At 42.6% G+C, this 13,482-nt stretch overlaps 1 long non-coding RNA gene across 1 annotated transcript in view; it reads right to left on the reverse strand.

Annotated features, from left to right (window-relative positions):
• Positions 1–4,361, reverse strand: part of LOC134536993 (uncharacterized) — a 53,311-nt gene extending 48,950 nt beyond the window's left edge. Inside the window, exon 1 of the long non-coding RNA XR_010075903.1 lies at positions 4,274–4,361. This is a non-coding gene — a long non-coding RNA (uncharacterized LOC134536993). The remainder of the gene's footprint in view (positions 1–4,273) is intronic.
• Positions 4,362–13,482: the final 9,121 nt, after the last annotated feature.

Consider the following 13,482-nt stretch of genomic DNA (forward strand, 5'->3'; position numbering starts at 1 on the left):
TGTAAAAGTAGAGAAAAATTAAATCTGTGTGTGATTCGGTAAACAAGGTACCATGTCAACTGCCATGTCGGGGTTCTTGACCCCTAACTATTTGATTAAATTTATGGAAGAATTTTTTTAACGTCATCAATTAAATGTACTAATGTAACGGCGAATTCTTCGGCGTTCTTCTTAAATTAAAGGTGACAATTTTTAACATTTTGAAGGTCAAAGGTCAAGGTCAAATCGCCCCTGATTGGAAAAATAGCCCAGACAACTAAAAGAAAGGAAGACTCTGATTGGCCCACAGCAGCAGCCAATCAGGAAGAAGCACCTTCGCCTCAGCCGAGAGTATATAAAGGCAGGACAACTGGTAAGGACCACAGTAGGTAACTGCTCCCTGATGATGGCCACTGCAATGTTGACCGAAACGTTGGTGAATTATTTGCCAAGGACACGGCTACATCCCAGAAGCCAAGCTACTTCATACTACTAGTGTAGTTCAATTGCTAGGGACCGGAAAAATTAACGGTTTCGATGGCCTTCAGGATAGACTGCACATTCCCCTGTACACTTGAACAAATGACGCAAGTTCATTGGCTGCTGACTTGTAAGTCGTCTCATCTGGTTCGTCTGTAATTCGATCCTTCTTCGGTTGAGGGTTTATAATTGGTTTAGATTCGTCCAGATGAACAGTAAGCCAATAGCAAAATCATTATAAAGGTATATGTATTTGAATTCTAGCCTATCGCCAAATGAATCCACGAATTTTTCCGGTCTCTATCAATTGCACGCCAGCGCAGAGTTCTGGCGCGCGGTGGAAGTGTAGGTGGTTCGAAACCTGGGAGTTCATACAAAGTGTTCAATCAACAGCCAAACTCTGCCGCTCACTAACGCCTGTGTGTGCTTTTATTCCTCCCCCCCCCCCCCCTTTTCACGACGATTTCCCGAAACCGGGAATTCGCGTTCGGGAAGCGGTCAAACGCAGACGCCCGCGAGGGGAGGAGTGCGACTTAGCCCCCTCTCGCTCCGAGCAGCAGCATAGCGCGCACGAGGGGCGCTAATATGTCTGAGTGCGTTCCGTTTTGCGGCCGCTCGCGTGCTCCGTGCGGTGCACGCGCGCGCGCTTAGTTATCGCTTTGGAATCGAGCGACTCCCCCCCCCCCCCACCTACACTCCTTCGCGGGCTACGATTGACCTCAAAAACGCAGTGGCCGACCCAAAAAAAAAAATCCCAACTCCTACCATTTTTCACCAAACCCTTTCCCCCCCCCCCTCCAGAAGAATGATGAGTAAAATGGGATAACTCTTTTTTTATTTTTACACGTTTCGCGCCCGGGCATTATATAAAAAAAAAAGCTATTAGCGATGCGGCGGCGGCCATTTAGATGATTGGACGTGTTTTATTAAAATAGAAAAGTCCACTTATGGAAATCAACATTTTTTCGAAACTCATTTCGTTTGTGGCGCTTAATGGCCGCGCGAAACTGCCCCCCCCCCCCCCCAACCCGGCAGGGCGAAAAGCCACCGCCCCTGTGGTTGCACTGCCCCCTCCCCTCCCCGCGTCCATCTCTGCGGGCCTGCGTGCGGGAGGGGGAAGGTTGGAGGGGGGTGGCATTAATCAAATAACCCTCCCGCGATAATGCCACAGAAGGTAATGTGTTTACACGCCGACTGCTGCCACTCGAGAGGTGACTACACGAACATTACACACGGATTAGAAAAAAAAAAAAGGCTGTGACGATCACCACTCTCCCTCCCCACTTCCTCATCCCTCCATGCCATTGGCCATTACCGCCCGGTTGAGGGTGGGGGGATTCCACGCGTCTCGTGCTACAAGTAGGGACCGGAAAAATTCGCATTTTCAATGACCTGTAGGATAGACTCCATGATCCTCTATGTACTTGTGCGGATTACACCTGCTGATTGGCTACTAACTCGTGACACGTGTTAACTGGGAAGCTTGTGATGCGATACTCCTTCTGCCGAACGTTTTTAATTGGTCCAGAGTCCTTCAGATAAACTGTGGCCCAATCACTGAAGCAGCAAGAAAGGCAGATGTATTAGGATTCTATCCTATCGCGAAATGAACCCGCGAATTTTTCAGGTCTCTAGCTATAAGCCGTGGAGCAAGCACACGGGAACACGTCTTCTGGACTCACACAGAAGATTCCTTTGGAAACCAGTTATCAAGAAACAGAAACAAAAATAAGGAACTAAAAGAAAGGTATTGTAACTTTGAACAACACATTGCTATGGCTACTGTTTGCACTTAATGAAATACCTTTTTTTTTTGTTTGGGATAACAATGAGTATTTCTTAAAAAAAAATTGGCGCATAATGTTACATTTTAATTTTTTTTAAACCATTGAAAAGATAATCGAATACTAAACAATTTGACTATTTAGTTTTAAAACAGCAAACCTATTAAGAGAACTGTCTACAAAAATAACTTTGAACTATTGGAGGCACTGGGACAACTCAAAAGCATAAAAGCCCGGGTATGAATCTGAACCCAGTATTACTGCGGACACTTTTTTTTGTAGTGATACAGTTTTTTTTTTCGTGTAAATGAACAAATTTACAAATGTCTGTAATTTTACATGAATATTTCTGTTCCATAAAAAAAAAACACAGTTACTGGACACACGAGGGTGATTAGAAAATAAACTTCCGTTGTGTTCGATGACAGACACTCGTGTAATTACAAGAAGTTTTATCATATGCCTTCATCTACATTTAAAATCTACTACAACTGTATTCAAAACCTTATTTTGGACATACGCCATTTATGGTTTACACTGAAATTCATAGAGAAAACTTGATTAATGGACAAAGAAAATATTAAGATACGTGCATTTTTTTTTTTTTCCAGTTTGTGGTCTGCGCCATGTTGATTAGACACCCAAAACAATGGCTGAAGCGTAGTGTTCGCATTGTGCAAAAAGGTTTTAAACGGCTGTGTGTTATGGAAGTGACTGTGTTTAAAGAGGTAGATTTTAGCTGACATTTACTAACCATTATCAGTCCGTGGTCAAACACCAATTCCGCAAAGTTTACGACGACAAAATATGGCGATGATGACGTAAAAAAAAGTGGCTTCAATACGTCATAGCATGCAGTCCCCTGACAATTATTCCTAGCTCCAAGTCCAAAATAAATTGTTGGAACATCCACCGCACTCGCCCGACCTTGACTCCCGTGTCTTTTTTTTCTACTTCCCAAGATCAACTCGGCACTGAAGGGAACAATATTTGAAAGTGTGGAAGCGGTTAAAGCAAAAGCGACGGAGGTTCTCAAACCGGCTGACAGAAGAAGACTTCCAGCAATGCTTTCAACAATGGAAACGTCGTATGGAGCGGTGTAGGGTTCGCTAGAGACCGGAAAAATTCGCGGATTCCTTTCGAGACAGGCTGGAATCCAAACTCGTTTAGCTTAATGCTGCGTCAGTGATTGGACAGCAATTTACCTGAAGTACTCTTGAGCCAATGGCAAACACTCAACAAAAGAAGTATCGAATCATAAGAATCGCAGTAAACAGGTGTCCCGAGTCGGTAGCCAATGACCAGGTGATAGTTGCCCGAGTACATAGAGAATCGTGGAGTCTATCCTAGTGGTCATTGAAACCGCGAATTTTTCCAGTCCCTAGGATCGCCAAGGGGAGTACATTGAAGGCGATAATACTTCTGCTGTGATTGGTGGCGAATAAAAAGTGTTGTGACTTCAGTCCGTATATACCTCGCATATATTTCCAACTAACCTTTCAATGAAAGTTTTCTGGATAAAATTTACACTATCATGTATCGCATGCACGATAATTTAATAATTTAAAGTCCGATCACCAGGATTAACAGTTAGCCTAGATTCCTTGTGGACAGAATGTTGTATGCAGTTCAGGCACCAAAGAAGAGAGAATATTTCTCTGATGAATCCAGGCCTGTCTCTCCCTACAATCAGTTAAAACCGATGTCACTACCAACATTCCTTTATTTTCCTTCACAGCTACCTAGCTATAGGCCTGTATTTTTTGATGTACAGGAAATAATTAGATTTTCAGCATTGTCATTCAAGTTTTCTTATTTCCAACAACATGGCGGAGGAAAAAGCCTCCCATCAACTCAACTTCTGTCCTTGGTTACACGTTTTTAAAAAGGCCGTCAAAGAGGAAAAGATAAAACTCTACATTAGCCCAGTAACTGCGAAGAAAAAAACAAACAAAAAACAAACATAATATTTCGTTATAAATATAACTAGTCCATTACATGGATGAACTGTGTTTAACGATCAAACTTACCAACCGTCACCAACACGTGGCCAAGAGCTCCATGGACATGACAACATGGCGACAGCGAGGTTGGAGTGTGTACGTCGCAGCAAGCCGTCTGGCAGTTGGGCAGAGGTAAGCGACATGTCGCGACAGGCGCACTCCAGCTCGCCGCGTGGTTCCTCGGCTGGCCGCCTGGAGCGCTGCAGTCGCGGTCAGCGCCGGGAGAGGGGGGGGGGGGTTGAGGAGGAGTGGGCGGTGTAGAAGAAGGGGGGGGGGGAGGAGAGCGAGGAAGCGTCAGGGGTGAAGGAGGGGAAGAGAGAGGTATCTCGCGGAGAACGCAGGGGACGATACATCATCATTGCCGCGCGCGGCGTGCCATTAAGCAAATTAGGCGCGCCACATACGTGAGCCTGGCGCGGTATCAGGTGAGGTCGAGAAGGGGGGGAAAGTAACGCGTGGCAGATTACCACCTTCCCCTCCCCCCCACATACCCCCCTCTTCTCTTTCACCCCGTTCCACTTCAACCCCTTGGCGAGTGCGTGCGTGCGTGCAGGGGGCGAAACCTGAGGTCTTCAGGGGCGCCGGCGTATCAGGTTCCTTATTACAGCGACCCCTGTGTCTGGCACGGCGAACCACGAGTGCAGCCGGTATTAGTCACGTGGTACCTGCGCGCTTTCCTCGCCACCGTGTGTGGAAAGTACTGCAAAAAAAAAATCAAAATCCAAAGGTTTGTCAGTTAGCCACAGAACATTTATTTGAATTTACAAAAAAATTTTATCATTTTAATTTTCGAAGAATGTACAAAAAATTATTTTGGATTTTTTTTTGTTTGTGATTATACTACTGCATTTGTGTATAAACAAAGTAAAAAAAGAAGTTCCTTGTTTCTGTAACCGAATGTAAGCGGTTTTATTCTGCCAGTTGAATTTTTTTTTTGTCAAATACGTGCTTGATTATGCTTTATACAGTTATTATTAACAACAATTAGAATAATTGTGACGTTGTGTATTGTGTAATGTAATTATCACACGTAGTTTGTGCAACTTTTTTTTTTATAATGTCACGGTGTGCGTATCTCAGCTGCTATTGGAAGGAGACTTTTCTTGCTGCGGCGGGGCAGAATGCTTCGTGAAGGTTGGTAGAGTTCATTCTTGCCTTCGGTAGTCACAAAAAATTTTTTGGTTGTCTGTAAAGTCAGTTTACGGATGATAGTTTAACGTGACAACGTTATAACAAAACATTAATGAAATGATTGCATATTTTTATGAATAAAAATTAAATCATTTTTATTGAATTATCACTATTTTGTATGGATACAAAGATGGAGTGAAATGAAATCTACAATTTAATTGATAAATTTACTTTTATTTGCACTCATTAATTCAAATATGTTTATTACTTTAACGAACAGATTATTTTAACTATAACTTTTGTACATGTTTGCTATTTAACTTCTTCCAATCTGTGTTATTCTGTTAAGGATAGGACGATGATAGGAAAAGTAGGAAACGAATGGGAGTGTTTCAAGTTTAATGTGCCTCGAAAAAGTCAAATCGATGGTTGTTCCAATCGAGTGGAAGAGAGATAGATGCGGCGCAAGCGTACAATGAGCGTAACGGGTCACAGCGTAACGGGACAATGTGCGTAACGGGACAATTTTTCGTGCGTGCAGCCGGCGTTCATCGATTTATTAGACTTTGTCACGTCAATAAGTAAATATTGTAATTATTTTATTTTAGAATATCATAATCATTCCACATCGTCCATCCAGAGCCTCTCGGTGGAGGGGTAGAGGGGACAGAAGTTGTACAGAGCATCAGGAGACTGCGTGCCATGATATAACACTTTCCAAGGTGACAGATTTCCATCTATTCACGAATATATTACAAAGGGTCTTATATCAGAATTATGTTTTTTACGTGTAACATCTTAGCTCCCGGTATACGGCATTTGGTGAGAGTAATTTTGTAAACGAAACGGAAGTCGTATGGAACGGAAATGTGTAACAATGGTGCTGCCATCTGTGGTGGGTGGCGCGAACAAAAGTTCACAAAACCAAAATCAAAGGGAAACTTTATTGTACTTACTGTTCGATGAATTTTAAAAAAATGAACAGTGTTTTAGTAAAATTCCTAGTCAAAAATTCAGGTCCAAAGTCCGGGTTGAGTATTTTTTTTAGTCTTTTTCGCTTTTATTGGTTCCGTTTCGTTATATAGTTTAAAATTTTGTGTTGCAAATGGAGTGATTTGATAGTTGATGTATGTAGCTGCTCCGACAGCGAATTCTAGCGTCGGGCGCGGAAACTACGCGTGATTCGCGTCCAGAAATGTAGTTGAAAATACAATTTGCGTATATATTTGAAACTCTCGGCATTATTTAAAATTATTCTACATTAGTTTTAGTTTCCGAGTTTCGAATTTAAGTGTAGTACCTGGGAATTCAAGTTTCGCTCGGTGTCTTTTTTTTTTTTTTTTAAATAAATTCGTTGTTTTTCAGGGAAGACACCTATTTAGATAAACTTGAAAAGCAACACTTTATTAAATATACATTTTTATACAAATCGTTAGAGCTGTTTCCGAGATACGAGAGATGTAGATATTTTATATTTATAAAAAAAATATGTTATGAATGTATGCATTTATTTATACGAGCAATTTAAAGTTTAGTGTTTTATGAAGTGAGCGGAATAGGTAGATTTTTCCTTATTCGAGTTTACCTATAACTCTACCTATTCCAATAACTGGATATGTGATTAGATAGATTAGATATATAGACAATATATGCTATAGAGATGAATATTTTGCAATCTTCACTATACTTCATACCTACCAACTTACTGTTAAGATCTGCAGTCGGTTAAATAAAAAAATCACTAATGCTCATTGTTAAACACTTTATTTTTAAATAATCAGCCATATTATGGTTTTTATTTATTTTCACTTCACAGTTATACCTAATTAATTATAAGTTTTTGAACTTAAAAGTAATATTTCCTTTCATACTATGTTGCGGATGTGTCGAGGATTTTCATTTGGGAGGAGTACTTTTAATGTATTTGTTCGCTTTACTCGGGAAAATGCCACATACAACATGCCATGCATAAAAACTGATGATCTTAAGCCCACTCCAAGTTTAAAAGTTCGGCCTTGAGATTTGTGCACTGTAATGGCAAATTCAGATCTTACTGGAAATTGGTGGTCGCTGCATGGTTGACATTTTGATGAGTCAAGAGTTATCCTAGGTGTAAGTACTTCTTTTCCGGATTGTTCACCAGTAGCGATTTTTCTCTTTATTATGTTATTACACTGACTTTTAACAATAAGTCTTACACCTTTACATAACTTAAACCTTTTGATACATCAAAATTACGCAATAGTACTATTAGTGTATTTTTTTTCCTTATTTCAATTCGTCTGGAGGCAACTCTGAAACGTTGATAGTATCCAGGAATTCTGTTGTAAATTCGAGTGCTCCATAACCAAGGAAACACTCAGCTAACACGACACGTTGATTGGTTAACCAACAACACAATTGCTATTGGATGCGAGTGCCATCTGTAGTTGAGTAGCTGAATTAAAAGCTAACGACAGATGGCGCTAACTATAAAGCAACGTTTAGAGAAATATATATATTATTAAAGTGTAAAATCGTGTTTTTCCGTGGAATTCACCTATATTGATAAACTTAAAAAGCAGAACGTTAACCAACTACATATTTTCATTCAAATCGTCGGAGCCGTTTACGATATGCCAATGTGTATGTACACACACAAAAATGGCTCGTTTTAGAATATTAGAGGTTAGACGTCACACGGCGGACAGCCATGTCCAAGCTCCCGCCCTTTGATTAGTAGTTTAATTTCTACTCTGTCCAACTCTTCTTCCAGATCCATCCTTCTGATTTCCCGAAAGCATACTGTTTGTTTATTAATGCATGAAATTGCCTAAGGTTTTCCCTGTGTCCATGCAGGTTTTACCTGGGCCCAACTTATCTAGTTTTAATCTAGAATAGTCAGTGAGGGGAGTTAGTCATGGCTAAAACGTTGCATATGGCGGGCCAATCCCCTTCCTAGCACATGATGCATGCTTACTCTCCTGCATGGTTTGAACATAATAATAATAATAATTAATTTCCCCCTTTTTTAAACTTTTTTTAAAAATATTCACTTAATTAACCAGGAATTTTAGCACTCACGAAAACAAGCTTGTATGTGAGTGCATCTAGTCACTTCAAATTATACATGCGGTATTTTGACCCGGCATGATTAGAGCGTATGGGCTTCGGCCTGAGACGCACTTAGAGTCTCTCCCCTAACCCGGAAACCTCCCAAATGCACTTAGTTTCAGTCAGGTTAGGAAGAAAACAACGTCTCCGGCGAGCTTTGATACGCGGTCGGAGACGAATGAGGACGCGAGTGTCGGGACAGGAGTCCAGGACGTGGGAGGTCCTGTAGCTGTCTCCTGGAACCAGGACTATCAGTCAGCTCCCCCCTCCCCCCCCCCCCCACACAGTCCCCCCTGACCCATGCCTCGGGCGACCTTCTCGCCTTCGGCAAAAAAAAACATTTACTTCTCGGCGAAAACAAACTCATCAGAATTTATTTTATTCATATTCAATAAATTAATGCAACATTAAATCAGCTCTTATATCATAACTGATTGGTTCTCTGTAATTAAAAAAAAAATTGGAATAAAGATTAAAGTTATTTTGTAAACCGTTCCCTGAATAGCTTTTCAGTACTAACTGCGCACAATAATGAGCATGATAAAAAAAGTCCAATTATTGAACATTCGATTATATTTTTCATGGTTAAATTAAAAGCTTGATTGCACGTCAATTAAAATATAAAATTTGGCGTTAATTTTCGTAAGAGGTATCCAGTATTATCCTAAATAACGTATTTCATAGGCACAACGTTACAATATATTTCTTTTTGGAAGTTTTACAAAGTATTTCTTGGCATCTATTTCGAAATAATTTTTTTTTATTTATATACATTGAAAACACGATTAAATTAAAATTATTGCGTCTCGAATAAATGATATTATTGAAGCTGCTTGTAGATAAGACTTTCTCGTGCCAAATATTTATGGAATTTGGATTCCAAGTTTTTTGAAGTGCGGGACTGTCGACAGCGCAAGCGCAAGCGCGGCTCGGAGCGCGCGAGGCGTGTGATTGGGCCGCTCCTCGGGTCACGTGGCCGGCCGCCGAGCGCGTATTGGCCCCGGCCATTCATCACGCGGCTGTCGACGCCCCGGCGTCCCGAGGCGTCTCTCCTCCCCCCCCCCCCCCAACCCTTCACCCGCCGCAGGAGAGAGAGGCGCCTGTCAGCGAGGCCCCTGAGCGGACGTTATTTATGCAGCCCGCCTGGCAGCCGCGCGCGGCGGGTCCCGTATCTCCCAGGAGCCGCCAGGGGCAACAGCGAGATTAAAAAAAAAAAAAAAAAAAACTCACATAAATCACAAACGCACTCTTACTTCCCTTCCGAAACCCTATCCAATTTACCTGTACATCAGTCCAACCCCCGCAACCCTCGACGAGTTCCAAATGACAAACCTCTAGAGAGGGAAATAACATAATAATTCAACCTCCCTCCTCCTCATTATGCCGTCGTGCGAGGAAAAAAAAAGGGGGATTTGGAGGGTAGGATGCTTGGCTAATTACGCCCCGCGTACGTTTTTTTGAATACGTGAGCTCTGCAGGAAACTTTGCCTCCGATAAAAAATTACACAACCAGGCGCGCGTTTGTTGCCAAAGACTTTTGCGGCGGCAGCAGGAGACGGAACACGTGCATTTGACAAAGAGCGCCACTGGCGGCGTGTTTGAGAACTGCGAAACACCGCATGACAAATCCCAGAGATGAGAACGTCAGATGTGAAACGTGAATTATAATTTATAATTGGAACATACATAAGATAACGAAACAGGAAAAAATTATGTTACTGGATTAAAAAAAAAAAAAATTATTCAGTTTTTTTAAATTTAATTTTGAGTATTTCTTTTGTGTTATGTTAATTTTAGCTTTTCGTAGCATTAAGAGCCTGCACAAGGTTGCTTTTGTGGTTGCTAAATTTCTGAAGATCTTAGTATGAATCTGTAAATAATGTGAAAAAAAGTGGGGAGAAACGAAACTAAATAATAATTAGTTACACTACATTAGGAATAATACATATGTCTATGGAATTGATTTTTTTTTAAATCTTACACTGTAAATAACTACATTTGCAAACAGTAAATTGTTTTTGTCTCCGCGAAATTTCGGTCAAATGTTTTTCGGTCTGGTGCCTGCTAACTAATGCCTTTATCCTGCGCTTTTAACCAACGTGATTTTTTTTCAACTTAAAAAAAAAGTAGTTACACGTGTGGAAAAAGGCTTTGTAGGTTGGCGTGGAATCCGGAGTGTTGTTCGTCAAGTCGATGAAACAACTGTGATGTTCAGTTCGGTCGGATATCTCGCCTTGTCGGGGCATGTTCACCACGTTGTTCGACAGTTCGTTGAACAGAGGTGTTATTCTCTTGATTAGGCGTGTGGTTGAGTGGTTGGGGGGGGGGGGGGTTAGAGGCACACATTCGCAACTGACGTGACACGTGGTTATGGATGGTGATGAATTAGCAGCTATTTAATTGGACGCGCCGGCTACGAAGCACATAATTACTCCCATTAGCCCTTCCGCCCCACCCTCCTCTCTACCCGACCAACACCCCCCCTCCCCCTTCAACACACAACGCGATGTACGTCCTGCTGCGGGAGAAGAGATGGGAGGTGCGCGCGGTTAATGCGATATTCCTGTGGAGCGCCGATACCGGCCGCCGATGCTACGATCGCTCTCGTTCGTTGGACATACACACACATATATATATAAACCTCGCGACCCTTGTTCGCTGGTCGCGACACGCCCCAATGGCCACGTGGCGCCACTGTACCGCGGCGGAAGACACAACTACCAGGACTACGAGAACTACGCTACGGCGCGAACCAAAAATTCTGCTGAAGCGAGACCTATCATTAGTAGAGACATGCAAAATTCGCGGATTCATTTCGCGATAGGCTAGCATAAAAACAAGTATACCTTCGTACCGCTTCTGCGATTGGCCCACATTTTATCCGGGGAACTGTGAGCCAATGGGAAAAAATCCTAAACCAAGAAAGTGCCGAATTACGGACAGCCTAGTTGAGACGTCTCACGCGTCAGTAGCCAATGAACAGGTGTCATTTCCGCGAGTATTTAAAGGACTGTGGAGTCCATCCTAGAGGTCAATGAATCCGCGAATTTCGCAGGTCTCTAGTCATTAGAGACCGGAAAAGTTTGCGAATTCATTCGGCGATAGACTAGAATTCAAATAAGTACATATAACTTTAAGATGCTTTTGCTATTGGTAGGGACTGGAAAAATTCGCGGTTTCATTGACCACTAGGATATACTCCACGATTCTCTATGTACTCGGGCAACTATCACCTGGTCATTGGCTACCGACTCGGGACACCTGTTTACTGCGATTCTTATGATTCGATACTTCTTTTGTTGAGTGTTTGCCATTGGCTCAAGAGTACTTCAGGTAAATTGCTGTCCAATCACTGACGCAGCATTAAGCTAAACGAGTTTGGATTCCAGCCTGTCTCGAAAGGAATCCGCGAATTTTTCCGGTCTCTAGCTATCGGCTTACTACTGTTCATCTGGACGAATCTCAAACCCGTTATAAAACCCTCTCGACCCGAAGAAGGATCGAATCACAGACGGACCAGCCGAGAGCGACTCACAGGTCGGACAGCCGATGAACTTGCGTTGTTTTGCCAGAGTGTACAAGGGGAATGTGCAGTCCATCCTGAAGGCCAATCGAAACCGCGAATTTTTCCGGTCCCTATACCTGTCATTCGTGTACAGATGCCACTGGCCCGGGGACGTGTGAACATCTCAGCCGTCGGCACACGGCGTTCGGCGGGAGGAACTTCGTTGATGTGTGGCCGCGGTGCTGCCACCTGGGACAGCTGGCGCCTTCGATGCACTCACAGGCGACGGTCGTCCGCTCAGAGGCGGGGATAAGACGACAGCGCTTGCAGGGTCATTAGACGGTCGGCAAAAAATTATACATTTCTGCTTGGGAAATATTGGTGGAGAAAGGGTCTGACAAAGATTAATAGCTAGAGACCCGGAAAATTCGCGGGTTCATTTAGTTTTATGCTAAAATTCAAATATTTGTACCTTAGCGCTGCTTCTACCACTGGTTCACTGTTAATTTGGAGGACTGAGGGCCAATTAGAGACCCTCACTCATAGAAGTGTCGAATCACAGGCCACCCAGTCGAGACGACTCACAAGTCAGCAGCCAATGAACAGTTGGCATTTGCCCGAGTGTGTAGAGGATATTGGAGTCTATCCTGGAGGTCATTGAACCCGCGAATTTTCCGGGTCTCTATTAATAGCTAGGGACACCTGTTTTTCGCGAATGCATTTCGTGTCAAGGTATTTCACAAGATACTGTAGCTTTTCTCCTGTGGTTATTGGCTGAGGTCGGCGAGAGGTGTCGTCCCGCTCTTGACGGGGCCAATGAGAATGTGGTCACCGTACTGCTGCACTCTCAACAATTTGCCATGAATCTTAGAAAAAGCTACAGTGTTTTGTGAAATACCTTGACACGAAATGAAATCGCGAAATACAGGTGTCCCTATTAATAGGGACCGGAAAAATTCGCGGGTTCAATGACCTCCAGAATGAACTTTATATAGTTCTACGTACACTCGGTCAAATGTCCACCCTCTCATCGGCTGCTGTCTTGCGGAGGTGCCCCATCGTAGCGGCCCTGTGATTCGATACAGCTTCGGTTGAGTGTTTCTCACTGGCCCAGAGTCGTCCAGGTGAGTTGCGAGCCAATAGCAGAGGCAGCACTGAGGTATAACTATTTGAATTTCAGGCTGTCGTGAAATGAATCCGCGAATTTTTCCGGTCTCTAAAGATTAAACGGGAGTGTACAGGAGGCGGAAAAACGTTTTAAGTTCTTACAGCAAAAAAAATGACTGGCGACGTTATTTTTTTTAAAAAATTCAAATTTAGAACTGTGCCAAAAATACTAATTGGCGGCACAGTGCCAACCAAAAAGGAAAATTTAATTTTATTAACGGTTTGATTAATTTGAACAAAATTGCCAGTATTTTAGAAAAAAAAATATTGTAAGAAAATCATGTCTGAAGCCGGGGATAGGGTAATTTTTTTAGTTTTTTTCCCTCTTCACTTTTATCGG

The sequence above is a fragment of the Bacillus rossius genome, chromosome 11, assembly GCF_032445375.1.
Source record: "Bacillus rossius redtenbacheri isolate Brsri chromosome 11, Brsri_v3, whole genome shotgun sequence".
Classification (NCBI taxonomy): domain Eukaryota; kingdom Metazoa; phylum Arthropoda; class Insecta; order Phasmatodea; family Bacillidae; genus Bacillus; species Bacillus rossius.